This window comes from Cyprinus carpio, chromosome B12, assembly GCF_018340385.1.
Source record: "Cyprinus carpio isolate SPL01 chromosome B12, ASM1834038v1, whole genome shotgun sequence".
Lineage (NCBI taxonomy): Eukaryota > Metazoa > Chordata > Actinopteri > Cypriniformes > Cyprinidae > Cyprinus > Cyprinus carpio.
The window spans coordinates 3,990,893-4,018,213 of record NC_056608.1 but is presented as its reverse complement, the minus strand read 5'-3'; the positions used below and the strand labels follow the sequence as shown (position 1 = coordinate 4,018,213).

At 41.3% G+C, this 27,321-nt stretch overlaps 1 pseudogene; it reads left to right on the top strand.

Annotated features, from left to right (window-relative positions):
- The window catches only part of LOC109064174, a 61,979-nt pseudogene that overhangs the window by 30,418 nt on the left and 4,240 nt on the right, over positions 1-27,321 (top strand).

Genomic DNA, 27,321 nt, shown 5'->3' with positions numbered 1-27,321 from the left:
AGTGCAGGGGGTTTCTCCTGAAGTCCGCGATCATCTCCACTGTTTTGACAGTGTTCAGCTCCAGGTTGTTAAGACTGCGTTAGACAGCCAGCTCCTCAACCTCTTGTCTGTAAGCAGACTCGTCACCATCCTGGATGAGGTCGATGACTGTAGTGTCATCTGTAAACTTCAGGAGCTTGACAGAGGGGTCTTTGGAGGTGCAGTCGTTGGTGTACAGGGAGAAGAGCAGTGGGGAGAGAACACATCCCTGAGGGGCACCAGTGTTGGTGGAGCAGCTGTTTGACATGAATTTCCCCAGACTCACTAACTGTTGCCTCTCTGTCAGAAAGCTGCTGATCCACTGACAGATAGAGCTAGGAACAGAGAGCTGGGTCAGTTTGGTCTGGAGGGCTGTTGGGATGATGATGTTGAAAGCTGAACTAAAGTCCACAAACAGGATCCTCACATAAGTCCCTGTTTTTTCCAGATGTTGCAGGATGAAGTGCAATCCCATGTTGATTGCATCATCCATGGACCTGTTTGCTCGGTAAGCAAACTGCAGGGGGTCCAGCAAGGGTCCAGTGATGTCCTTCAGATAAGCCAGAACCAGTTTTTCAAACGACTTCATGACGACAGACGTTAAAGCCACAGGTCTGTAGTCGTTAAGTCCTCTTATCTTGGGTTTCTTTGGAACGAGGATGATGGTGGAGCGTTTGAAGCAGGAAGGCACTTCACACAACTCCAGAGATCTGTTGAAGATCTGTGAAAAGATGGGGGCCAGCTGGTCAGCACAGGTTTTTAGACAGGCTGGTGTAACACCATCTGGGCCTGGTGCTTTTCTTCTTTTGTTCTTCCTGAAGACCTGGCACACATCGTTTTCACTGATTTGAAGTGCAGGAGCGGGGGAGAGGGGGTGTTAACGGTTGTGTAGGGAGCTGGTCAAAATGGGTGTGGGGTGTTTCAAATCTACAATAAAACTCATTCAGGTCATTAGCAAGTCATTGATTTGCCTCAGTGGAGGGGGATGGTGTCTTGTAGTTAGTGATGGCTCTCAGTCTTTTCCACACTGAAGCTGAGTCGTTGGAAGTGAACTGGTCTTCACACTTTTTAGCGTAGGTCCTTTTAGCTACTCTAATCTGTTTGTTCAGTGTGTTCCTGGCCGGATTATTCAAAACTCTGTCCCAATTTCTGTAGGCATCTTCTTTGGCCTGACGAAGATGTCTGAATTTTGCTGTAAACCATGGCTTATCATTGTTGAATGTTAAATAAGTCCTGGTAGGAATACATATATCCTCACAAAAACTAATATAGGATGTTACAGTCTCTGTGAGTTCGTCCAGATCGGTGGGAGCAGCTTCAAAAACACTCCAATCAGTGAGGTCAAAACAAGCTTGTAAATCCTGCTCTGTTTCGTTGGTCCATCTCTTTACAGTCTTTACTACAGGTTTAGCAGATTTAAATTTCTTTGATTTTATGGCTGTTGGTTTGTTTGTGGTGAAAAGTGATATGCATCCTTTATTGTGGTGTAACAGTGAGCCAATATATTACTGTCTCTGGTGGGACATGTAACATGCTGTCTGTATTTTGGCAGTTCACGGGAGAGATTAGCTTTATTAAAGTCCCCAAGAATGATTAAAACAGAGTTCGGGTGTTGTTGTTCTGTCTCCGATCTGATCAGCGAGTTTCTGTAAAGCCAGGCTTACGTGCGGAGGGATGTAAACACTCACCAGAATGAACAAGTGAAACTCCCGTGGCGAATAGAATGGTTTGCAGTTAACAAAAAGCACTTCTAGATCTGAACAGCACATCTTCTTCAACACAGTTACATCTGTGCACCACCGTTCATTGATGTAAAAGCATGTCCCGCTGCCGAGCGATTTCCCCGTTGATTCTGTGTCACGATCTGCTCGAAACAGCTGAAAGTCCGGCAGATGGAGCGCGCTGTCTGGAATGGCATCATTCAGCCAGGTTTCCGTAAAACACAGAGCAGCAGAGTGTGAGAAATCCTTATTTGTCTGGGAGAGCAGAAGGATTTCGTCCGTTTTGTTGGGTAGAGAGCGGAGATTTGCCAGATGGATGCTAGGCAACAGCGTTCGAAATCCGCGCTTCCTGAGTCTAACGAGCGCACCAGCTCGCTTCCCCCATCTGAGCTTCTTGAAGCGTTTGATCAGCACTGCTATTCCGCCGACAACAACGCTCAGTAAAACGTCCGAATAATTGAAATCTGGGAAAAGATTTTGTGGTGTGTTCTGCCAAATGTTCAGCAATTCATCCCTGGTTAAAATGAGTGTGTTTGACAAACAAAGAACTGGAAAAACGAACAAAAACAGTACAAACACTGGAGACCCAAGCACTGAAGCAGCCGTGTGCGGCGCCATAGAGAGCGGTGTTTCCCACAGCCTTGCACTCTATTTGTGGTGGCATATACAGGTGCATTTCAATAAATTAGAATGTCGTGGAAAAGTTCATTTATTTCAGTAATTTAACTCAAATTGTGAAACTCGTGTATTAAATAAATTCAATGCACACAGACTGAAGTAGTTTAAGCCTTTGGTTTTTTTAATTGTGATGATTTTGGCTCATATTTAACAAAAACCCAACAATCTCAACAGATTAGAATGCTTCATAAGACCAATAAAAAAACATTTTTAGTGAATTGTTGGCCTTCTGGAAAGTCTGTTCATTTACTGTACATGTACTCAATACTTGGTAGGGGCTCCTTTTGCTTTAATTACTGCCTCAATTCGGAGTGGCATGGATGTGATCAGTTTGTGGCACTGCTGAGGTGGTATGGAAGCCCAGGTTTCTTTGACAGTGGCCTTCAGCTCATCTGCATTTTTTGGTCTCTTGTTTCTCATTTTCCTCTTGACAATACCCAATAGATTCTCTATGGGGTTCAGGTCTGGTGAGTTTGCTGTCCAGTCAAGCACACCAACACCATGGTCATTTAACCAACTTTTGGTGCTTTTGGCAGTGTTGGCAGGTGCCAAATCCTGCTGGAAAATGAAATCAGCATCTTCAAAAAGCTGGTCAGCAGAAGGAAGCATGAAGTGCTCCAAAATTTCTTGGTAAACGGGTGCAGTGACTTTGGTTTTCAACGGACCAACGCCAGCAGATGACATTGCATCCCAAATCATCACAGACTGTGGAAACTTAACACTGGACTTCAAGCAACTTGGGCTATGAGCTTCTCCACCCTTCCTCCAGACTCTAGGACCTTGGTTTCCAAATGAAATACAAAACTTGCTCTCATCTGAAAAGAGGACTTTGGACCACTGGGCAACAGTCCAGTTCTTCTTCTCCTTAGCCTAGGTAAGACACCTCTGACGTTGTCTGTGGTTCAGGAGTGGCTTAACAAGAGGAATACGGCAACTGCAGCCAAATTCCTTGACACGTCTGTGTGTGGTGGCTCTTGATGCCTTTACCCCAGCCTCAGTCCATTCCTTGTGAAGTTCACTCAAATTCTTTCATCGATTTTGCTTGACATTCCTCATAAGGCTGCGGTCCTCTTGGTTGGTTGTGCATCTTTTTCTTCCACACTTTTTCCTTCCACTCAACTATCTGCTAACATGCTTGGATACAGCACTCTGTGAACAGCCAGCTTCTTTGGCAATTAATGTTTGTGGCTTACCCTCCTTGTGAAGGGTGTCAATGATTGTCTTCTGGACAACTGTCAGATCAGCAGTCATCCCCATGATTGTTTAGCCTAGTGAACCAAACTGAGAGACCATTTTGAAGGCTCAGGAAACCTTTGCAGGTGTTTTGAGTTAGTTAGCTGATTGGCATGTCACTATATTCTAATTTGTTGAGATGAATTGGTGGGTTTTTGTTAAATATGAGCCAAAATCATCACAATTAAAAGAACCAAACACTTAAACTACTTCAGTCTGTGTGCAATTAATTTATTTAATACACAAGTTTCACATTTTGAGTTGAATTACTGAAATAAATTAACTTTTCCACGACATTTTAATTTATTGAGATGCACCTGTATATGAAAATTAATTCTCTGCGAGCAGGAGGGGCTTATAGAGTGGGAGAGATAGAGGTTTCCCGGTTATGGCTGCAATCAAATAAGCGCTGCCCTCACAAACGCTGCTCGGGCATTACAGGCAAGATGAAATAAAAATGACATCCATCATTTTCTGAAGACAGTTGGTTTCCTTCAGAAATACAGCTATATAAAAACACCTGCACCGGGTTTTGACTTTGACGTGCAGTGCTCATGTTTATTCAACAAAGTCAAAGCCTTTTGAAAAATCTATTTGTGGCGGCCGCCACAAATAAATCAATTTATGGGAAACACAATGAAACTTACCTGCTTGAACTCTTTTATTTGATCATTCATACTCTGGTTATTAGCAGATTTCGGCATGGGATTGCGGCTATTAATAATGATTCTACTCATTCCCACAGGATCCGTGCTTACAATGCGATGATGGAATGTATCATTTGCATGTGCTTTTGAGTCTTGAGAACTCACTCGCCCGCTCTTATTTTCTGTGCACCCACAGATTGCAATAAGCAGAGTGACAGCTTTTAAAGGTGACCTATTATGCTCTTTTACAAAGTCTTGATTTTGTTTTGGGGGTGTACTAGAACATGCTCTTGTAACGAGTTATAGTGAATACAGTTTGAATGTAACACATTGTTTTTCACTAAAATCCTTTTTATTATATTATGGGTTTATTTGTTATTGTATTATTGATTTATTTCTGTTTTACTTTGTGCAATATACTGTATGTCGATGATGCTGTTCACTGTTTAGAGACTTTTATTTTTAAAGTTTCTGTTGGCGCTCTACTGGCGCCATTTTCAAGTGAGTGCGCGCTTCTCTTCAGTTCGCATTGTATAGGCTGGTGAGAGGTAAGCGTTTGTCAGTGCTCTTCATTTTATGGGTGAATTAAGTTTGCAAAGTGTATAAATTGACTAAATATTCTATTATAAGTACTTCTGAGACTGTATGCAGTGTTCTGTTATAAGTTTTATGCGTGAGTGGATTAAGAAGTTATATCGTGTCGGCTGTATGATATGCTATTGGCATGGTTTGAGTCATTAATTAGCTAACAAATATTATATCATACAGGAATGTCTTTGGCATGCCCATGAGAGAGAGATTTGAACTTTATTCATGTTAATCAGCAGGTATTTCACTCTTATTATATTCTTCTATATTCTTGTACTATATTAATACTATGTTTCGGTGTTAATGGTGTCTTTCTCAATTGTTATACTCAATTGTTAAAGTGAGTTCGCATTGTATATACTGGTGAGAGGAATGTCTTTGGAATGCCCATGAGAGAGAGATTTGAACTTTATTCATAGTTAATGCTGGGCGTGGCTGTCAATAAATCCTCTTTGGTGAACAGAAGTGAAAGTGTCCTGAGCCTTCTTGCACACAATGCATATGATAGTAGCAGCGGTCAGCAAAGGGGTTACATTGGTGCTGTGACCCGGATAAAGATTTGCTTCAGGATCTATGTCAATCAGGTCACAGAGGGACGCTGCTTTGAGGTTCACGGTTTTGTGAGGGAAGAAATTTCAGAGTACCACATGTGGGATTTTCCATATTGACTGGTGCATTTCCTCATTAAGTGATTATCATTCTCAGACTGATATTTTCTGATAGAGTTTATTCTATTTGGACATTTATCTTCTGTTGGATTTATTTTGTGTATGAAACCGAACATGGCATTTAGTTTAAACGGAGATGAATTTGATGAAACAACGACTGGGTTGGGTCTTGGTAGGGGGAGAATATTTGGTCAAACTCCAGTCGCTCCAACTGAAAGGGAGAGTAGAGTGAACAGAATGCCTCATGTGTTGTGCTCCACACGTGTAACTGATAATGTTCCCAATCAAACAGCTGACACTTTGCCCTTAGCTGTTCCAGACATAAACGATCCATACTGGCAAGGGTTGATAGCACATATTGCTCAACAAGTTGGTCAGACAATGTAAGCATCTCAAAGTGAAGCTAGGTACGGGGAAGGAGAGAATAGAGGTGCATAAACACAATTGTTAGATACCACTAAGACATTCTCAGATATACCTTTACTTAACTTGATTGGAGTGAGATTGGTCATGCAGTCAGACACAAAGGAGCCTCCAGTTTACCATGGTGATTCGTCAGACAAGCTTGGAGTGCATGAATGGGAGGAGCTGATGGGCACATATCTGCGAAAGAGAGGAATACCATTAGCAGAGCAACATCAAGAGATTTTAAGCAGATTGATGGGTAAAGCTAAAGATGTTGTCAGAGTTACTCTTCGTTGTAATTTAGCTTTAAACCCAGTTGAGAACCCAAAGGTTATCATGGACATTCTGAAACAACATTTTAGTGATGTCAGTTATTCATGTATGCCCTTGGCTGACTTCTTTGGCACTGTTCCATTAACAGGAGAAGGTCCTGTTGAGTATTGGGTGCGGTTGAATAAAGCAGTGGATCTTGCAGAGGAAGCATTAAAAAGACTTGGAAGACGAATGGAGGATCTGTGTCAAGAAGCGGCCATGATGTTTGTGAAGTACTGCCCTGACTCCACCCTAGCTCCAGTTTTCCGTTTCAAAGCTCCAGAAAAATGGACTGCACAGGAGACACAAAATCAGCTTGACAGGTACTAAACAGAGCTAAAAGAGCAGATGTCGACGAAGTCGAAGCGTCATATTACTTCAAAACATGTCACTACTCATGTTCAGATGTCACATGAGGTTGATGAAGTAGATGTTGGCTCTTCAATAGAGCCAGTTGAGTGTAGTCGAATCAACACTGCACACACTATAGAAAGTGATGAAAATTGTATAAGAACTCTGATTAATCTTCTTGATCATCTCAAAATGTCCAAATGCCATCTCACCAGCCCCAAGGCAAGCTCTGTAGAGTATGCAGATCTCCAGATCACTCCACTGTAATGCATTGCCGGCGAGAACATCTGTGCTTTGTGTGCTTCCAGCCTGGGCATAGTAAGAGAGACTGTACAAGTGACAGGTCGAGACCTGGTCTGACACCATTCAGGGGCTTTTCAGGTTTAAACTAGATGGCTCACGTTTGGAAGGGGGATGCATGGGAACAAGCGAAGAACCCCTAGAGAGTGTTGATCTCCATCACTTATATGAAAATGCATGTGCACAGGCTCCCACTGGAACCAAAGTGATAGCACACAATGTCCAGGCAGTTGAGGCATTCGATGAATTGTTCTATGCACCAGTCAGTGTAAATACTTTGTTTCAAATGAAGGGAATGCTTGATACAGGGTCCATGGCCTGCACCTTTAGTGACAAAACCGAAAAGAGGATGATAAGTGAGAATATATTGCCTCCACCTACACTTCTTCAACAGGAAGTCATTCTAGTGGGATGCGGAGGTAAAGTTACAAGGCCAGAGTGTATGTATGAGGTTGAATTGAAAATTTATGGAGAGAGCTGCCTAGTTCCTATTCTTGTTGTACCCAGCCAGCAGGATTATTTAATCATTGGCACAAATGTTTTCAAATTCCTCGCACATCGCATGAAGACGATAGGGATTATTGGCGACTTGTTTCTAATCAGACAATGGAGCCGATGGCTGGATGTGAGCAGTTCCTTGATGTAATGGCCAATACTTGTCAGTGGAAGGGCTCAGAGTTGCCAGACAAGGTGGGAACCATCAAGCTACAGCAGTGTCACTCTTTTAGCAAGACAGGAGCACCTTGTTTGGGGAAAGTTGCCAAAAAATGTCCCCATGTCACCAGGAAGCACAGTTGTAATGGAACCAACGACTTCAAGATCTGTATCACGACTGATCGCTGGGTTCCCGTAAAAGTCACCAAAGTCTCTGATAAGCCAATTACTCTCAAGAGAAATCGCAAATTGGCAGATGTATCGCCATGTGTCGCCGTGGATGATTTTGAACTTTTCCAGGGATTGAGTCAAACTGAGGTGTTTGAGAAGGAGAGTCAGTGCTTACCTAATCCATCTTCTGATTTTAGACAGCGACTGAAAACTGTTGGTCTTGCTGATCTTGACATCCAGTCTTGTTCTGTCAACCATGAGACAAAAGAGAAGTTAGTCCAGTTACTGGAGAGATACAACAATGTGTTTTCCAAGCATGCTTTGGACTGTGGAGAAGTGAAGGACTTTGTTCATCGCATTAGGCTAATGGATGAGCGTCCATTCAGACTCCCTTATCGTAGAGTGCCACCTGCACACTACCAAAAGTTGCGTCAGGTTCTGTCCCAGATGGAAGAACAAGGGATAATTAGGAAGTCTGTTAATGAATATGCTTCCCCGCTAGTCCTAGTGTGGAAGAAGGATGACAGTCTGAGGATATGCACAGATTTTAGATGGTTAAATGCAAGAATGATAAAGGATGCACACCCACTTCCACACCAGTCTGACTGCTTGGCTGCTCTGGGCGGAAACACCCTTCTTAGCACCATGGACCTGACATCAGGATTTTATAACATACCCATGGCCGAAGAGGACAAGAAATATACCGCATTCACGACTCCTGTAGGGCTGCATGAGTATAATAGGATGCCGCAAGGGCTATGCAACAGCCCAGCCTCCTTTATGCGGATGATGGTAAGCATCTTTGGAGACTTAAACTTTAGCAGCTTGTTATGTTATCTTGACGATCTGCTGGTGTTCGCTCCAAGTGAACAAGAGGCATTGGAAAGGCTGGAGATTGTGTTCAGTCATCTGAGGCAGCACAACCTTAAGTTGAGCCCTAATAAATGCCATCTGCTGAGAACCTCTGTAAAGTTCCTAGGTCACATCATAGACAAGAATGGAGTTTCTGTAGATCCTGCTAAAGTCGAGGTGAGCTCGCAGCTCTCCAAATTTGATCTGATGGAAAACGACAGATGTACCCCATCAGTGCAAAGAATTAAATCAGTCCTTGGTATGATCCTTTATTACCAGCATTTCATTCCTGGATGTTCTTCTTTGGCAAAGCCACTCTTTGCTCTCATGGCTGGGCAGAGAAGGAAGAAAGGATTTAAGGGAAATATTAAAGCAGGAACTTATAGGAAGCTCAAACCCACGGATTGGACAAAGGAATGCGATCATGCATTATTTAGTCTCAAGGAGAATCTGCTACAAAGTGTGGTTCTAGCACATCCTGACTTCACTCAACCTCTGATTCTTGCAATCGATGCTTCATTGGACTTTTTGGTAGCTGTATTATCTCAGGTGCCTGCAGGCGAAGAGCGAGCTCATCCAATTGCATTCCCGAGCAAGACCCTGAGCAAATCACAGAGGACCTATCCAGTTCATAAGCTCGAGTTTCTGGCACTTAAGTGGAGCGTATGTGAGAAATTTAGCCATTGGTTGAAAGGCCAAACATTTACTGTTTGGACAGACGACAGTCCGCTCACATACGTTATGTCCAAGGCAAAACTTGACGCTTGTGAGCAACGTTGGGTGTCCAAACTGGCAGCTTACACTTTTGAGTTGAAGCATATAGCAGGGATGAAAAACTTAGTGGCAGATGCTCTGAGTAGAGACCCTTTTGTCAAGACTGTGAGCGGCAGGCTAATGAGGGAGCGCTATTGTGATTTGCTTGTGGAGGCTGAAGAGGATGATGGAGATGGAGTTCGAGACGCTTTTCGTCAAGGTGCTCAGAACTTACAGATCTGCCCTCAGTACTGTCTTGCCTCCCTCTTTGACAGCACCACTGTCAAAGCCTGCTTAAGTTTACATGATCAGTGGGAAGAAACATCAAAAGCAAGAGCTGTGCAGATAATTCGGTCTTATCAAGATCTAGTACCAGCTGGTGTTGATACCCTTCCTATGATTGCTGCAAATGAAATCAGGGACTTGTAAGAGGCTGATTTGGTCATCTCAAAAGTTTTGTCCTTTATGAATTTGAAGCGTCAACCATCAAGACAAGAAAGGGCCAATATGAATTGCAGAACATTATCTCTTTTCAGGCAATGGGATAAACTTAAGATTGTAGATGGAATACTGTACCGAGTCACACAAGATCCACACAGTAAACATAAGCGGTATCAGTTGGTCTTACCTTCCAGCCTTAAGGACCAAGCTTTGACAGGATTACATGACTTGGTGGGCCACCAAGGGCAAGCAAGGACCACCCATCTCGCCCGCCAACGTTTCTTTTTGCCAGGAACGGGGCATGATATTTGTGGATATATCAAGTGCTGCCAAAGGTGCATCATAACCAAGGCTCCAGAACCATCCGCGCGGGCCCCACTTGAAAGTATCAAAACCTCCATGCCCATGGAACTGGTATGTCTGGATTTCTGGACTGCGGAGGATGGGAAAAAGCGTTCCGTTGATGTGCTTGTCATGACGGACCATTTCACGAAGTTGGCTCACGCCTTCCCTTGTGCAAATCAATCAGCAAAACAAGTTGCAAGGAAACTGTGGGACCGTGTATTCTGTGTGTACGGATTCCCAAATTGCATCCATACAGACCAGGGAGCCAACTTTGAGAGTGCCCTTCTAACGGAGCTTTTCAAACTGTCAGGAGTCGCCAAGTCTCACACCACTGCATACCACCCCATGGGAAATGGGGGGGTAGAGAGGTTTAATCAGACCTTAGGAAGTATGCTCCGAACTCTGCCCCTAAAAGAGAAGCACAAGTGGCCAGAGCAAATTCAAACGTTGACCTTTGCCTACAACGCTACATGAAACAACAGGGTATGCTCCTTTCCAGCTCATGTTTGGTAGCGTACCAAGATTACCGGTGGATGTTATGTTCAGACAGGTACTACATGACCCTGTAGTTGTTGATCATGGTACTTACCTGAAATCGTTGATGTCGTACCTCCATGAAGCTGCTGAGATCGCACAGCGACATTCTGAAAAAGAGCAGAGGAAACAGGCAAAAGGTTACAACAAGAAAGTCAGAGGGACATGTCTGGATATTGGGGATTGTGTGCTAGTAGCGAATAAAGGAGAAAGAGGAAAGAGGAAACTAGCAGATAAGTGGGATCCTGTAGTGTACACCATAGTGGACAGAAACCTGCAGACGCACACTTACAAACTCAAGGATGAGAAAGGGAATGTGAGGATAGTGCACAGGAATTTGATGTTGGACATTAGTTTCATTTACATTTACATTTAATCATTTAGCAGATTCTTTTATCCAAAGCGACTTACAAATGAGAACAATAGAAGCAATCAGATCAACAAGAGAACAACAACGGTATACAAGTGCTATGACAAGTCTCAGTTAGTTTAGTACAGAACACGTAGCCAGTTTTTTTTTTTTTTTTAAGAATATGATAGACAAGAAAAAGAAAAGGTAAGTACTAGTATTAGTTGGTTAAGTGCAGGCGAAAAAGATGAGTCTTTAGATGTTTTTTGAAAATTAGTAAAGACTCAGCTGTTCGAATTGAGATCGGGAGGTCATTCCACAAGCTGGGCGCAGTCCAGGAAAAAGTCTGTGAGAGTGATTTTGAACCTCTTTGGGATGGCACCACAAGGTGTCGTTCACTTGCAGAGCACAAACTTCTGGAGGGCGCATACGATTGAACTAATGAGCTTAGGTATGTTGGTGCCATGACAGTGGTTGTCTTGTAGGCAAGCATCAGTACCTTGAATTTGATGTGAGCGGCTACTGGTAGCCAGTGTAACCTGATGAGGAGAGGAGTAACGTGAGCTGTTTTTGGCTCATTGAAGACAACCCTCGCTGCTGCATTCTGGATAAGTTGCAGAGGCTTGATAGTACATGCAGGAAGGCCCGCCAGGAGAGCATTACAATAGTCCAGTCTGGAGAGAACAAGAGCTTGGACAAGAAGTTGGGTGGCTTGCTCTGACAGGAAGGGTCTAATCTTCCTAATGTTGTATAAGGCAAATCTGCAGGACTGTGTCATTGTAGCAATATGGTCTGTGAAGCTTAACTGATGATCCATCACAACTCCTAGGTTTCTGGCTGTCATGGAAGGAGTTATGGTTGACGAACCCAGCTGTAAAGAGAAGTTGTGATGAAACAATGGGTTAGCTGGAACCACCAGCAGTTCAGTCTTAGTATGGTTGGGCTGAAGGTGATGGTCATTCATCCAGCTAGAAATGTCACTCAGACAGGCTGAAATGTGAGCAACTACCGTCGGGTCATCTGGTTGGAATGAGAAGTAGAGTTGAGTGTCATCAGCGTAGCAATGATAGGAAAAGCCATGCTTCTGAATGACAGATCCTAATGACGTCATGTTTTAAAGAGACAGCAGCCTAAATAAACCTGCTGCTGTCTTTCATTATACAGTGAAAATTTTCTAGTGTTATTTTACAGTTGAATAGATTTTAGTTAGACCTAACTGAAAAAAAAATAAGTACTGTTAATTTTTTTATTTGTATCTTGTTATTGTTTTTGTTTGTGCTATTGATTGTCATTAATTTATTTGTTCTTATTTTATTGTTTACTATTTACATGTATTTTTAGTTAAAATAAATACAATTCTGAGTGCAAGTGATTCTTGGGTGGGGAGGGCCGTGGTCCAAGGGAAATAGTCCTGCTACCACAGCTGGAAAAAATCCTAGAGGAAACACTGCATACATTTAATAAAATTAGAAAAAATCATTTACAAAGTTAAAAAGAAAATGCCCCTGTAAATCATGTTGAGTCAAATGTCACTTCGCGTAAGGAAGGCTAATTTTTTTTTTTTATTATTATTGATTAGAAGGTGCTCCTAATTTTTTTAAATTAGGAGGACAAGTGCTCCTAATCATTTTCATTCAAATTTAATGATTAATTCTCTTTGTTCTCTTTCTCTCCCAGACATTCATTGTGGACAGTAAGACGTTTTGCCAGAGGTTGATGCTGTATTTTCATGATGTTTGGAATAAGTTTGATGTGCTTGCCATCTCCCTCTTTATTGCTGGATTGTGCTGCAGGTAATGCTTGACAGTCCACAAAAAGTTTTCAACGTTGATGATAAGAAACATTTTGTGAGCAGCAAATCAGTATATTAGAATGATTTCTGAAGGATCACATGACACTGAAGACTGGAGTAATGATGCTGCAACTATATTCATGTGTACTTTTATGTCCGTCTCAGGATGTTCAGTTGGTCATTCAACACAGGACGTGGTATACTATGTATGGACTACATGGTCTTCACGCTCCGACTCATCCACATTTTTGCCATTCACAGACAGTTGGGTCCACAAATCATCATACTTGGCAAAATGGTGAGACAATCAGAGAGGTGATCAAAGTGATAATGAAGCTCTATAGATGCCATCAAGCAAAAATAATTTTGCATGCAATGCATTACCAAAAAATTAAAGCGATAGTTCACCCAAAAATGAAAATTTGATGTATATCTGCTTACCCCCAGGGCATCCAAGATGTGGGTGACTTTGTTTCTTCAGTAGAACACAAATTATGATTTTTAGCTTCAGGCATTGCAGTCTCTCAGCTGTACAATGCATGGCAAATGGTAACAATCTATGAGAGAAAAAAAACATGCACAGACAAATCCAAATTAAACCCTGTGGCTTGTGACGATATATTGATGTGTAAAAACACAAAATGATCGGTCTGTGCAAGAAACTGAACAGTAATTATTATTATTATTTTTATTTTTTTTAACCTCTGATTCACGCAGTGTCCGAACTGTTAGAACTCTTGTGAACAAACTTCACAGCAGCAGGCGCATGAGACATCTTCTTCTTCTTGCTTTATGGCAGATCGCAGACTTATAATTTGCATTACCGCCACCTATCTCTCAAATGGCCCGTTAACACTCTGTCTACATTCTCAGTTAGGAGTGTCGATGGTCCACTTGAGAGATAGGTGGCGGTAATTCACTTATAAGTCTGCGATTCGCCATAAAGCAACAAGATGATGATGCAGGCTGCTGTGAAGTGCGTTCACAAGAATTCTAACAGTTCGGACACTGCGTGAATCAGAGGTAAAAAAAACAAAAAAACAATATAAATACTGTTCAGTTTCTTTTACAGACCGAAAGTTTAGTCTCTTTACACATCAATGTATCGTCACGAGCCGCAGAGTTTAATTTGGTTTTTTCTGTGCATGTTTTTTTTTTCTCTCATAGATTCTGTTACCATTTGCCAAGCATTATACAGCTGAGAGACTGCAACGCCTGAGGCTAAAAATCATAATTTGTGTTCTACTGAAGAAACAAAGTCACCTACATCTTGGATGCCCTGGGGGTAAGCAGATAAACATAAAATTTTCATTTTTGGGTGAACTATCACTTTGAGACCTTTCCAAGCAACCATCACCATATTCATTTCATGCTTTTAAAAGACATCCAAGCCTAAAAGACTTCTATACCACTAAAATCCCATTGTCTCAACAGTTTACAGTTAAAAAAAAATGCATAAAATTTAATTTAAACAAAAATTAAAACAACAATTGGAGGCCTTTCACATCTCACTCCTGTTTTTTATTTCTTATGAATGAACCACAGATAAAGGATGCATTCTTCTTCTTATTCTTCCTGGGAGTGATTCTGAGTGCGTATGGAGTGGCCAGTCAAGCTCTATTATACCAATATGACCCAAGCCCTGATAGAGTGTTTCGACGAGTCTTGTACAGACCATATTTGCATATATTTGGACATATTCCTGTGGAAGAAATAGACAGTATGTTCACTTCTGATTTACCCTTAAAGGAATAGTTCACCTAAAAATGAAAATTTACTGAAAACGTGCTGACCCAAAATGTAGATGAGTTTGTTTCTTTACTGAAACAGATTTGAAGAATGGATCCAATCGATCCTCTGCAGTGAATGGGTGCCATCAGAGTGAGAGTCCAAGCAGCTGATAAAAACATCACAATATTAAACAAGTAAGCCACACTTCTCCAGTCCATCAGTTAACATGTTGTGAAGCAAAAAGCTGCATGTTCGAAATAAACAAATCCATCATTAGGGTGTTTTATCTTTACGCCGTTGTTTCTGGGAAAAATACGAGTCCATATTTCATAACAGTGCTTTCCCCAGTGAAAAAGTCCCCTGTTGTCCTCTCACATCAAAATTCACCAACATATTTGTTTAGAACTGCTTTGGAATGTTTTAAAAAGTAAAACGTTTTCGAACTGTGCATATGTGGTTGAAACAAGATGACTTTTTCACTGGAGAAAGTGATATTGTGGATAGAGGACTCATTTAAGCTGAAAGCATGTTAAACTGTAAAAAAAAAAAAAATGCTTTGATGATGGATTTGTTTCTTACAAACACATAGCTTTTCACTTCACAAAATGTTAATTGATGGACTGGAGTGGTGTGGATTATTGTGATGTTTTATCAGCTATTTGGACTCTAATTCTGATGGCACCCATTCACTGCAGAGGATCCATTGGTGAGCAAGTGAAGTAGTGCTAAATTTCTCCAAATCTGTTCTGATGAACATCTACATCTTGGATGGCTTGAGGATGAGTAATTTTTCAACAAATTAAAAGTTTAGGCTGAACTATTCCTTTAAATTGTTAACTAATAATATTTCACAACTTTCTGATAACATCCATTGACTATATTGTATCTGTGTGTGTTAAGCTGGCAGTTATTGGGATAGAGACTGCACAGATAATCTGACACTGATTAATGAAGGGAACGAGCCATGTAGAGACACCAGCCACAACTGGCTTGTGGTCATATTGCTGGTCATATTCCTGCTAGTCACCAACATCCTACTAGTCAACCTCCTCATCGCCACATTCAGGTATTTGTTTGTCTAGTCATCCATCTGCTGTATGTAGCCATCAAATTATCCATCCATCCATGTATTTCTGTTCTCTGTCTATGTTTCTGTAGCTACACCTTCTCTAAGGTTCAGGAGTGCAGCGACACATACTGGAAGTTTCAGCGGTATAATCTTATAGTGGAGTATCATTTCCGTCCAACTCTCGCTCCACCGTTCATCATTCTATCCCACATCAACCTCTTAATCAAAAGACTCTTACGCAAAGTGCCATCCACCAAACACCACCGATTTGGTAAAGTTAGAAATGAACTGCAGTTCAAGCAGACTTGTTGAAGATGAAATGTGACATAAAGTTAAAATTGTGCATTTGCCTTTTATAATAGCACTGCGGTTGAAGGGTAGAGAGGCTAACAAGCTGGTGAAATGGGAGACCTTCCAGAAGGAGAACTTTCTGGCTCTCGAGAGCAAAAAACGAAGAGGGAATGACTCTGAGAGGCTAAAGCGCATGACTGCTAAGTGAGTCAAACAACCTCCTGAATTGTGAATTGGTGTTATTTAGACATACTGTTGTATTTTATATATATATATATATATATATATATATATATATATATATATATATATATATGGGTAGTTAACTTATCAATGTGTCCTATGGTGTGACGGAAAATTCAATCCAATCCAAAAATCCAATTTTTATTTGTCAACTACCCATATATTGTTGTATTATATATATATGTGTATTTATATTTTTATTTTTTTATATATATATATATATATATATATATATATATATATATATCTATATATATGTATGTATACACACACACACACACACACACACACACAGTATTGAGAAGATTGAAGATTACTTTGGAAATGTAATAGGTTACAGATTACATCACCCTATTTAAAATGTAATAGTAGTGTAACTTTTTTTTTTACTTTATTAAAGTAATGTAACTGATTACTTTTGATTACTTTTTGATTACTTTTCTAAATTTCTATTGAATGTTTATTTTGAACTAATCTTTTTCAAACATTTACACCATGAATGGTTAACCTTTCAGTAGTGCTCAACACTGTCAGACTTTCAAAATCATTCATCACTTGAATTAAGATGATCAAATTTGAACACATCCACCACAAAATCAGACTTTAGTACTTTAAATCATAAGAAATTGAAATTTGAAACCAAATCTTTGCAGAAAATTTAAAAAAAATATATAATAAATAAAAGCATTTACTTCAACTCAAATACGGTTATCTAATAAGCATACATCTTATTCTGTGTACTAAACTCATGAAACATTGGTGTCTTTTAAAAAAAGGTTTAAATCTTTAGGTTGGGGACATGCAAAATGATTAAAAGTTTTCTCCTGAACTGCACCTTCACTTCTATTTTCCTTATAGTCTCTTTATTTTGCCCTGATATCCATCTCTCTCATGACTTTAATACTCAAGATTTAACAAAACTATACTTTCTAAATTGCCTACATGTCAAAATTAGTACATCACTGCAATATCTTTATAGAAAAAATCGTAATGCTGGACATGAGTCATGTTTTTCACTTACAAAAATTAACCATGCTTTTATTATAGTAAAAGTACAGTGACCATGTTTTTTTTTTTTGACAAATGGATTACCATTTATATTTATTTTTAAATAAATTAATTTGTAAATTAATTTTTAATTTGTGGTTACCATGGTTTAACAATAGTAACCATTGTCTTTGGATTTATAGTAAAATCATGTTCATTTTCGTAAGGGTTGTGTTGTTGTCTGCCCTAGCTCCCCCTAAACCTATTATAAAATATGATTATTTTTCTGCTAAATTACTACTGTAACATTACAACAGATATTAATAATGTCCTTTATACAGTATTTTGAGTGATGGTGAGCAATGGGCTGCTGCTGCTTAGCTAAGTAAACAAAGACAAAACTACAATAGCTTATTTACTGATGAAACTGACCTGCACTTGAAACCCTGAACAGTAGTTTTGCTTCTCTGCTCCACCTGTGCGCTTCGACAGTCCACTTCATTCTCTCTCTCGCATTGATTACTCTGATCCAAACCGTTTGGCGGAGGCGCGGAGAGCGCACGAGCCAAAGCATTGCCAGTCACGACTAACCGATTCATGATTTATTAGCAGTGGTGGACAAAGTACACAAATCAAGTACTTGAGTAAAAGTACAGATACATATTATAGAATATTAATCTTGTGAAAGTGTGGGTGATGCTTTTTCAATTTTACTCGAGTGAAAGTACAAAAGTACTCAATTTTTTATGTACTTAAGTAAAAAAAGTACTGATAGATTTTAGCAATTTTATATAGGCTACTTAATTTAATTTTATAACATAACAGTTAGCTAGAAGTTCCATCTCGCAACAGTATATGTTGCAAAATGATTTTTTTATAAAATAAGATTTGGTTTGATAGAAAGTCCCAGTTCATAAGAATCATTCACCCGGGAGTATCGAAATTGCGTTACTCTCAGACCCCCGGTGCATACAGATAACACTAACAGTAGAGCCTAAAAATCTAGATCAAATATAAAATATAAGATAAAACTATACAATAAGGGAATGTAAAAAAGACATAATAGAAAAAATAAAATAAAAATAAGGTTAAATAAAAGCAGCGCAAGGCACATGGCAGATAGAGTGCAAACCAGTGAAGAAACAGTGCAGATAAAAAGATGTTTTAGTGCATAAAAAAATATCTTATTCAGTCTGATTAAAAGTGACAAAGTGACAAAGGGCTCAGAGCAGTTATTTTATTAAACTGACTGATGAGGAGGTAGAATGATGTCAGATCCATGGTGAATGAGGTAGTGAGCAGACCACTGCTGCACAAAGTGACTGGTGCATGACATTCGTATGTTAGAGGGAGGGGGGGTGGAAGGACCTGGGGATGTGGGACCTGGGGGGGGGGGGGGGTGGGGGGTTTCATAGTTCAGTGGTGCCTGAGGCAGAAGAGGGACGGGGGGGGTAAGTTCGGGAGCGAGTTCAGCTTCCTGACAGCCTGATGGATGAAGCTGTCCTTCAGTCTGCTGGTCCTGGCCTGGAGACTCCGCAGTCTCCTCCCTGATGGGAGCAGACTGAAGAAGCTGTGTGACGGGTGAGTGGGATCACCTGCAATGCAGAGGGCTTTTCGAGTGAGACGGGTTCCATAAATGTCCTGGAGGGAGGGGAGAGAGACACCAATGATCTTCTCAGCTGCTCTCACTATGCGTTGCAGAGTCTTCCGGCAGGACGCGTTGCAGGCGCCATACCACACAGTGATGCAGCTGGTCAGAATGCTCTCGATGGTGCCTTTGTAGAAGGTGTACGTGATGGGGGGTGGGGCTCTGGCTCTCCTCAGTTTGCGGAGGAAGTAGAGACGCTGTTGTGATTTCTTGGCCAGTGCTGCGGTGTTGTCGGTCCAGGAGAGGTCCTCTGTGATGTGCACACCCAGGAACTTGGTGCTGCTCACTCTCTCCACAGTCGCACCGTTGATGGTCAGAGGAACATGCTGAGTGTGCGCTCTCCTGAAGTCCACAACAATCTCCTTCGTCTTCTCCACGTTCAGAGAGAGATTGTTGTCACTGCACCACCCGGCCAGGCGGCTCACCTCGCTCCTGTAGTTTTGTCTCATCTCTGTTGCTAATGAGACCCACCACAGTCGTGTCATCCGCAAACTTAATAAAGAGGTTGGAGTTGTGTGACGGTGTGCAGTCGTGGGTCAGCAGAGTGAAGAGGAGGGGGCTCAGCACACATCCTTGGGGGGCCCCAGTGTTCAGTGTGATGGTGCTGGATGTGTTGCTGCCGACACGTACTGCCTGAGGTCTTCCAGTCAGAAAGTCCAACAGCCAGTTGCACAGCGAAGTGTTGAGCCCCAGCTCGACCAGTTTGTGAATGAGCTGTTGAGGGATGATTGTGTTGAATGCTGAACTGAAGTCTATGAACAGCATTCTGACGTATGAGTCTTTTTCCTCTAGATGTGTGAGTGCTGAGTGGAGGGTAGTTGAGATGGCATCATCGGTCGACCGGTTGGACCGATATGCAAACTGGAATGGGTCCAGGGAGGGGGGGAGGGCAGACTTGATGTGGTGCATGACTAGCCGTTCGAAGCACTTCATGAGGATGGGAGTAAGTGCAACAGGACGGTAGTCATTGAAGCATGATGGAGATGGCTTCTTCGGGACTGGAATGATGGTGGTAGCTTTGAAGCATGTGGGAACAACAGCTTGACTAAGTTAGATGTTGAAAATGTCTGTGAAGACATCAGTGAGTTCTGCTGCACAGTCTCTCAGTACACGCCCAGGAATGTTGTCAGGACCCGGAGCTTTGCGTGCATTGATCCTGCTGAAGGATCTCCTCACGCTGTCTGGGGTCAGCATCATCACCTGGTCACTGGGAGGAGGTGGAGTCTTCTGTGCAGTGGAGCTGTTTTGTGCCTCAAAGCGAGCGAAGAAGGTGTTCAGCTCGTTCAGCAGAGAGATGTTGCTGTCACAGGTCCGCTGTGGGGGCTTGTAGTCCGTAATGGTCTGTATCCCCTGCCACAGGCTCCGAGTGTCTCTGCTGTCGCTGAATTGATGGGCTATCCTCCTGGAGTACTGTCTCTTAGCCTCTCTGATGCCGCGGGATAGGTTGGCCCTGGCTGTTCTCAGGCCCCCCTCGTCTCCAGCTCTGAAGGCAGCGTTCCGCGTCTCCAGGAGTCTGTAGACTTCCCCTGTCATCCACGGCTTCTGGTTGGCCCGGACAGTAATGGTTTTTGTGACTGTTACATCCTCAATACACTTGGTGATGTAGGCAGTGACAGTCTCCGAGTACTCCTGGAGGTCAGTGGAGTTATTATAAGTGGCAGCCTGCTTAAACATATTCCAGTCAGTTGTATCAAAGCAGTCCTGAAGAGCCTCAGACGATCCTTCTGGCCACACTTGAATCTGTTTCTGAACTGGTTTGGCGACTTTAACGAGCGGTGTGTATGCAGGCTTTAGCATGACAGTGATGTGGTCTGAGGCACCGAGGTGGGGGAGGGGGAGGGCTTTGTAAGCTCCTCTCTGTGTGGTGTAAACAAAGTCTAAAATGTTTTTACCTCTTGTTGGAAAGTTAATGTGTTGGTGTATTTTAGGAAACACACTCTTTAAGTCAGCATGGTTGAAATCCCCAGCTATGATGAGAAAAGCATCGGGGTGTGCTGTCTGCTGCTCACTGATGTGCTGGTACAGTTCATTTAGTGCATCGTTCCTGTTGCTGTTGCTGTTGTTCGGGGGAATGTAAACCGAAACGAGCAGTATGGCAGTATATTCCCTCGGCAGATAGAACGGCCGGCACTTAATAATCATAAACTCCACCAGGGGTGAGCAGTGTTTGCAGATCACAACAGCATCGCGGCACCACGCGTCATTGATGTAAACACAAAGCCCGCCGCCGCGGGTTTTTCCTCCCGCGACGCGAGCTCTGTCTGCTCGATAGCACGTCAGCTGGTCGAGCTGAATGGCGCAGTCCGGAACGCTGTCGCTGAGCCATGTTTCCGTGAATACAAACACACAACAGTCTCTTACAGTCCTCTGAGTTGAACGTAGTAATCGGATGTAGTCCAGTTTATTGTCCAAAGAGCGTACGTTAGCCAGTACGACGGTGGGGATGGATGGCTTGTGTGGGTTAGCCGTTAGCCTAGCCCGGATACCTCCGCGCTTACCCCTCTTCTGCTTCCTCTCACGCCGCTTGTGGCGCCTCCGCTGTGGGCGAGATGCAGTAGAGGGGGTCGGTGATGATGTAGGCCTCCGGAGCAGTTCGAGATCTCGCAGCAGTTCCCGCGTGCGCGGAGTTTAACTCTAAAAATGCGGCTCTGCCGACATCCGGCAGAAACTCACGACTGTATGCGCGCTTAAAGACAGATAGACGCGATGACGACGTACAAAAACACTGCGACTCACAAGACAAAAAACACGAAAACACCGTTCTGTCGGGACAGAGAGAAGCCGCTGCGTGTGGACGCGCCGCCATCTTGAAAAGGTCGTGTGGAAGCGGCTGCGTGTTGAAACGGTGTGCTAGAGGTTACATCTCGCAACAGTATATGTTGCAAAATGCATCCTGCTTTCATCCCTGACAGGATGCACACTTAAACTGCTTCTAAGACTTTTCAAATGTTAGAGCAGAAGTGTGTAATCTCAAAGTTTTAAGATCATTCAATCATTTCCTTCAATATTCTCATAATTTTTTTATTTAGCGCTTTCTGTTTCCTAAGTAATTGGATCATTTACATTTTACATTTATGCATTTAGCAGATGCTTTTATCCAAACCGACTTACAGTGCATTTAGGCTATACATTTTTTTTTACCTAACTTGTGTTCCCCTGGGAATCGAACTCACAACCTTTTGCGCTGCTAACGCAAAGCTCTACCACTGAGCCCCAGTAACACTATCATTGTCCTTATTTTTTTAACTTTGGGGCTCCATTCCTTTTGAATCCCTTGGACAAGGAGATCATCCAAATAATTTTATAGTTTACTTGGTTCATTGTTACTGTTTCCAATTGAGAATTGAATGGGGAATCACATATTTATTGGGTCACCTGACCGTTCAACACCCTCTCTTGCAATTTCCTGATCAATTTCTTGGTTAATTCCTCTTGTGAATTGTCCTTCCCTTGGCATTCTATCTTTAACACATCTCATAAGGACAGTTCCTGTTCTTTCACTTTTAAATTTCTTTTCAATAGATACTTTAAAAAAATTCTTCTATTTCTGATCAACATTACTTCTAGAAATCTTCTCATTTCCCATTTAGAAATTGGGTCTTGCTTTCTAGGGACCTCATGTACCAGGCATTTCCTTACTCCAAAATGCCAGCTCTAGGAACTGTCCGAGGCTCATTCCGGCCACTTGGCCTCCGGTTTCCTGGACAATCACTGCAGAATCATATGCTAAGTCATAAATCCCCATACTCACAACCCCTCCTTGTCATTTTAAACTCTGTAAATTCATTAACATTGGGTTTCTCATAAACATTGGATAATGTCTCTGACCATTGATTAATTCAAAATACATTTTTCTTATTGAACTTCCACATCAAAACAAATTTCTCTACTTCTATGATTCATCCATTCAATTTTCACATCCCCAATTTTTCCTTTTGCTTCATAAAAGTTTTGTCTCGTTGCTTTAAATACGGCAAGTCCCATTTGGAATTTATGCAGAAAATTTACTATATAATTTACTAAAGTTTACTATTGCAAGTTGCAAGACATTTTGCATCACTTTAGGGCCTTTTTCATTTTATTCCATCTATTCTTTAAAATAATAATACCCATTAATACTGTGTTGTCATTCTCTAAGAAAAATCCCAACATAAAAACACTTAAAGTCGAAAACCCTATTATTGTCCATAAAGTTGCCTCTTTGCCATATTTAAACATCAATAGTCCAATTAGATACATTGCACTTATTATAATAACTGTTATTTCACCCCAGAAAACAAAAATTATTTCATTTATCATTACTGATGTGATGTCAGTACCCGTTTTGCAAAGGCCTGTTATTACCAGGGCCACTGTCCCCCTGCATTCTAATAATTTCTGCCATTTTCCTTCTCTGGTTCATGATATATCACCTTCACTTCCCGAGAATACTTAGGTATTAATTCTCTGATATAATTCAGAGTTCATTACAACGACTGCAATTGTTTTGCGTTTTAGGGGGCCCTGACTGTTCCATTTTTCTCTAACTTAGTTCTTGTATTTGTTGTTAGAGTTTTTGTGTCTTTACCAAGTTTAAATCCTAGGAAATCTACTTTGTGTTTCCCAATTTCCATTTTCTTTAAACTAGGTTTTAAACCAGCTTCAGTTATCCTTTCTAGAGTCAGCCCCAGTGTATGTGAGCGAAGCGGAGTGGGAACGGAGAGAGGAGTGGAGCGGTGTGATTTTGCCTGGAGCTAGGAGCGGATTTTTTGAGAGTCAGAGCATTGAGGTTTTTCACTTTCTCCGAGAACGCTCCTCTACCACTCCGTCACAATGCCAACTCATGCATTAAACATAATTAGTTAGCTGGACAGATATGTGGATCACATACAAAGGTTAAAATGGCGATGGACGAGTGCAGGAGGTAATGTATAGATCGCAGGCATACATTTAGGAATGAAGAAAAACATGAAAGTTACAGCATATTCTTTCTGTTTTTGAAATAGTAACTACCCTCAGCTTCGCCATAGTAGAGAGAAATGTTACACAGTAAGCTAATGAGTTAAGCAGTCATTCAATATGGACTTGGGCTAATTGTAGTGTTATTCTTCTAGTATTATAAATTTATTTTTAAGTTTCATAATTTCTGAACAGAACTTTGATTTTTCAAGCAAAGTGAAATAATTTAGTGGTGGAGCGGTGTTTCTGATCAGTGGAGTGAGAAGTGGAGCGAGGAGCGGGAAATGGTGAACCGGGAGCAGATGGATTATTGAATGCTTGGAGCGCTGAGGGGAAATTGTTGCCGCTCCACTCCGCTAACATACCCTGGTCTGCTCTAGCAGTTTTAAATGTTCTTCTTCATTAGTCGAAGAAATCAGGATATGATCAATATAGACTGTCACCGTTATTCCTGCAAGGATTTCAGTGACCATACTCTAAAATGAATTTGGCGAGTTTTTGTATCCTTGAGGAAGGTGCATCTAGATATATTGATTCCCTCCAAAAGTAAAACCTGTCTTTCCTTTACTTTCTTTTGCCAAAGGAACACTCCAGAAACCGTTCGCCAAATCAATCTTTGACAGCCAATTTTTATCTCTGCCTATATCTCCACTCATCTCACAGCAGTCGATTAAGTACCTAGTATCAGGAACAGTAACCTAATTTAATGCCTAATAATTAGTTACAAGCCTCCATGTTCCATCTGGTTTAGCAACCACTTGCAAAGGGGCTTTAGTCTGGGCAAATTCTTTCTTCTGCAGTTTGCTAATAATTCCCTGCTCTGTTAGTTCTTTAATCGTTTCGCTGGTTTCCTTCTCTGCTGCACTATTAATTTTATATTGTCTCTGGGAGCGGAGGAATTCCCCCCTGAATCACGTTCATATTTCGATTGGACTTTTCCACAATCATTGTCACTCTGCGAATAATGGCTAGAGTATTTAATTAAAAGTTTTTCCAGATCCCCTTTATCGCTGAATTCAGGTTCAATTCAATTCAAGTTTTTGTATAGCGTTTTTTTACGATACAAATCATTGCAAAGCAACTTTACAGAAAATTAAGTTTCTACAATTTTTAGTAGTAGCTTATCAGTGATCAGAAAAATCAATTAAAGACCTTAACAAACAGATGATTAACACTATTAACAGCAATTATGCAATCAAACTTATAGCAAAATGTGGTAGTTCTGTATGTTGTTTCAGGGTTAGCATCATCTGAGGTCCTCTTAGGGGTTGGCTTGTAAATTCTGTGGCAAAACAGAGAAACAAATAGAGACATAATTAACGTAGCTGCTGTTCCAGCCAAGTAAAATTAATTAGTTTATCCCAAGCAAAAGAATAATAATGCACATTTGATCAGATATAACTGAAGTCCAAAATTATGAGATGCATTATTTGAATGCTTGGCCAAAGAGTTGTGTTTTAATCTAGATTTAAACAGAGAAAGTGTGTCTGAATCCCCAACATTATCAGGAAGGCTATTCTAGTGTTTGGGAGCCAAATGCGAAAAAGCTCTACCTCCTTTAGTGGACTTTGCTGTCCTAGGTAGTACCAAAAGTAGTACCTAGGATAGTAAGGTTCCCTTACTATTCTTTCGAATTCTTTGTTCTGGTCGACTACTCCTATTTTTCATATATTTAAAAGATCATCCGGGCAAAGCAAATTATCATTTCCAAAAATTACATTTATTTTCTTCTTTCTCCATATATTTTTATTTCTTGAATTACCTTCAAAATCCTCTACTGTAACTACATTCATGAATTCATCATGTTTTTCTAAGGGTTTATTATATTTATTATCTTTGACTAGCTTACATATTTTATCCACCAAAGTGTCCAGCGTAAGCATAGCTGTCAATTCTTCCTGCATGTCACCTTTTTGACCTTTTTAATGGCCAATTGCGTGTATTGCAAGTTTTCCATTCGGCCCTCCTATTTTCTGTAAAACCACATCGGCTGTTCTAAGGGGATTCTTTCTGCACTGTATTATTCTGTCTTACTCTTCCTGAAATTTCTGTCCTGCCTGCATTCTAAAGGCACAGGCCACTCCAGCCCCGTGCTGAAGGTTTTTATTAGCCGCATTGACCAAAACACAAGCTGCTTCTTCAAGCTCCAAATACCCTTCTTTAAGAGTAATTACACTCCTTCCTTTCCCAAAATATATCCTAGGCTCTTTGTTCTCTGAAGAGAACTCATCATCTGGACTTTTGGGGTTTTCAGGCTGTGCAAAACTAGGTTCTAGAGCGCGTCGGTTCCCCTCTCTACGGGGTATAAAATAAAATTAAATTAAATTAAATTAATGCATTTAGCAGACGCTTTTATCCAAAGCGACTTACAGTGCATTCAGGCTATCAATTTTTACCTATCCTAGTATAAAACTAGGAACTAATTCCTTGTCGCGTATCAGCTTCATCTAGGGCATCCCAACTCTTTGTTGGTATGTTTCTGATTTCACTCCCAAATTCATCAAACACTTTAACTTTGGGAAATCCATCTCTACCTCCTTTACTGGAGTAGATAATTGATGAAACCTCTGCTCCATTACAAATCCTAAAATTCACCACTGAATTTCCATCATTCTGATTTTTCCCCATGGGATCTGACTGGATTCGCATCTACACTGTGTTGGATTAATCCAGTCTAATTTTCCACCTTAATCCTGAGGAACAAGACTAACCAGTCATTTGTCCCATCATAATTCACTTTGAATTTCGCTGGAATTAGGTCTATTCTCTAACAACACTCATATGCTTATCTCCGTTAATGAGAGTGGAATATTTAATATAAATATTTATGGTGAAATGAAAACAGTTTAAAATTATTTACTTCATTACTTTTTTCTCCCCAGGAAAAAAAGTCTATATGCATGTGCTAATTTTCCTGTCAGGTTGTTTTTTATAAATCACACCTTTTGCTTAGGAAGTGGCATACGCCTCTTTCAGGGCAGGTCTTGTGTGTATGCAACGGTTATAAATGAGGCCCCTGGAGTCTGGATGTTCTGGCCGAAGTGCTCTGATACTGCTTGCCAGACTTCATTAAGGTGAAGAAATTGTGGATGGGTGTCTTTGATGATGTTGCAAGCCCATTTGCAGATCCTTCTATTGTAGATGTCCTGCAGTTAGGGGAGATCTGTCCCTGTGATTTTCCGGGCCAGCTTTATCACCCTATGTAATGCCTTTCTGTAATGCCGTGTTGTCTTGTTGCCAAACCACACAGCAATGCAGCAAGTTAGCGCACTCTCCACAGTGCATCTGTAGACATTATGGAGTATTTGTGGTGTCATGCCAAACTTCCTTAGTCTCCTCAGAAAATACATTCTTTGACTGGCCTTACTTACTGGTTTCACTGTGTTCTCTTGAGGTCCCCACAGATGTGTACACCAAGGAACTTATAGCTGCCCACTCTCTCAACCTCAGCACCTTGGTCTTGCTGATGTTCAGTGTGAGATTGTTAGCCTCACACCATGTGACCGGTTCAGACACTTCTTTCCAGTATGCAGTCTCACCATTGTTTGTAATAAGACCAATGACTGTGGTGTCATCTTCAAATTTTATGATGGTGTTGTTAG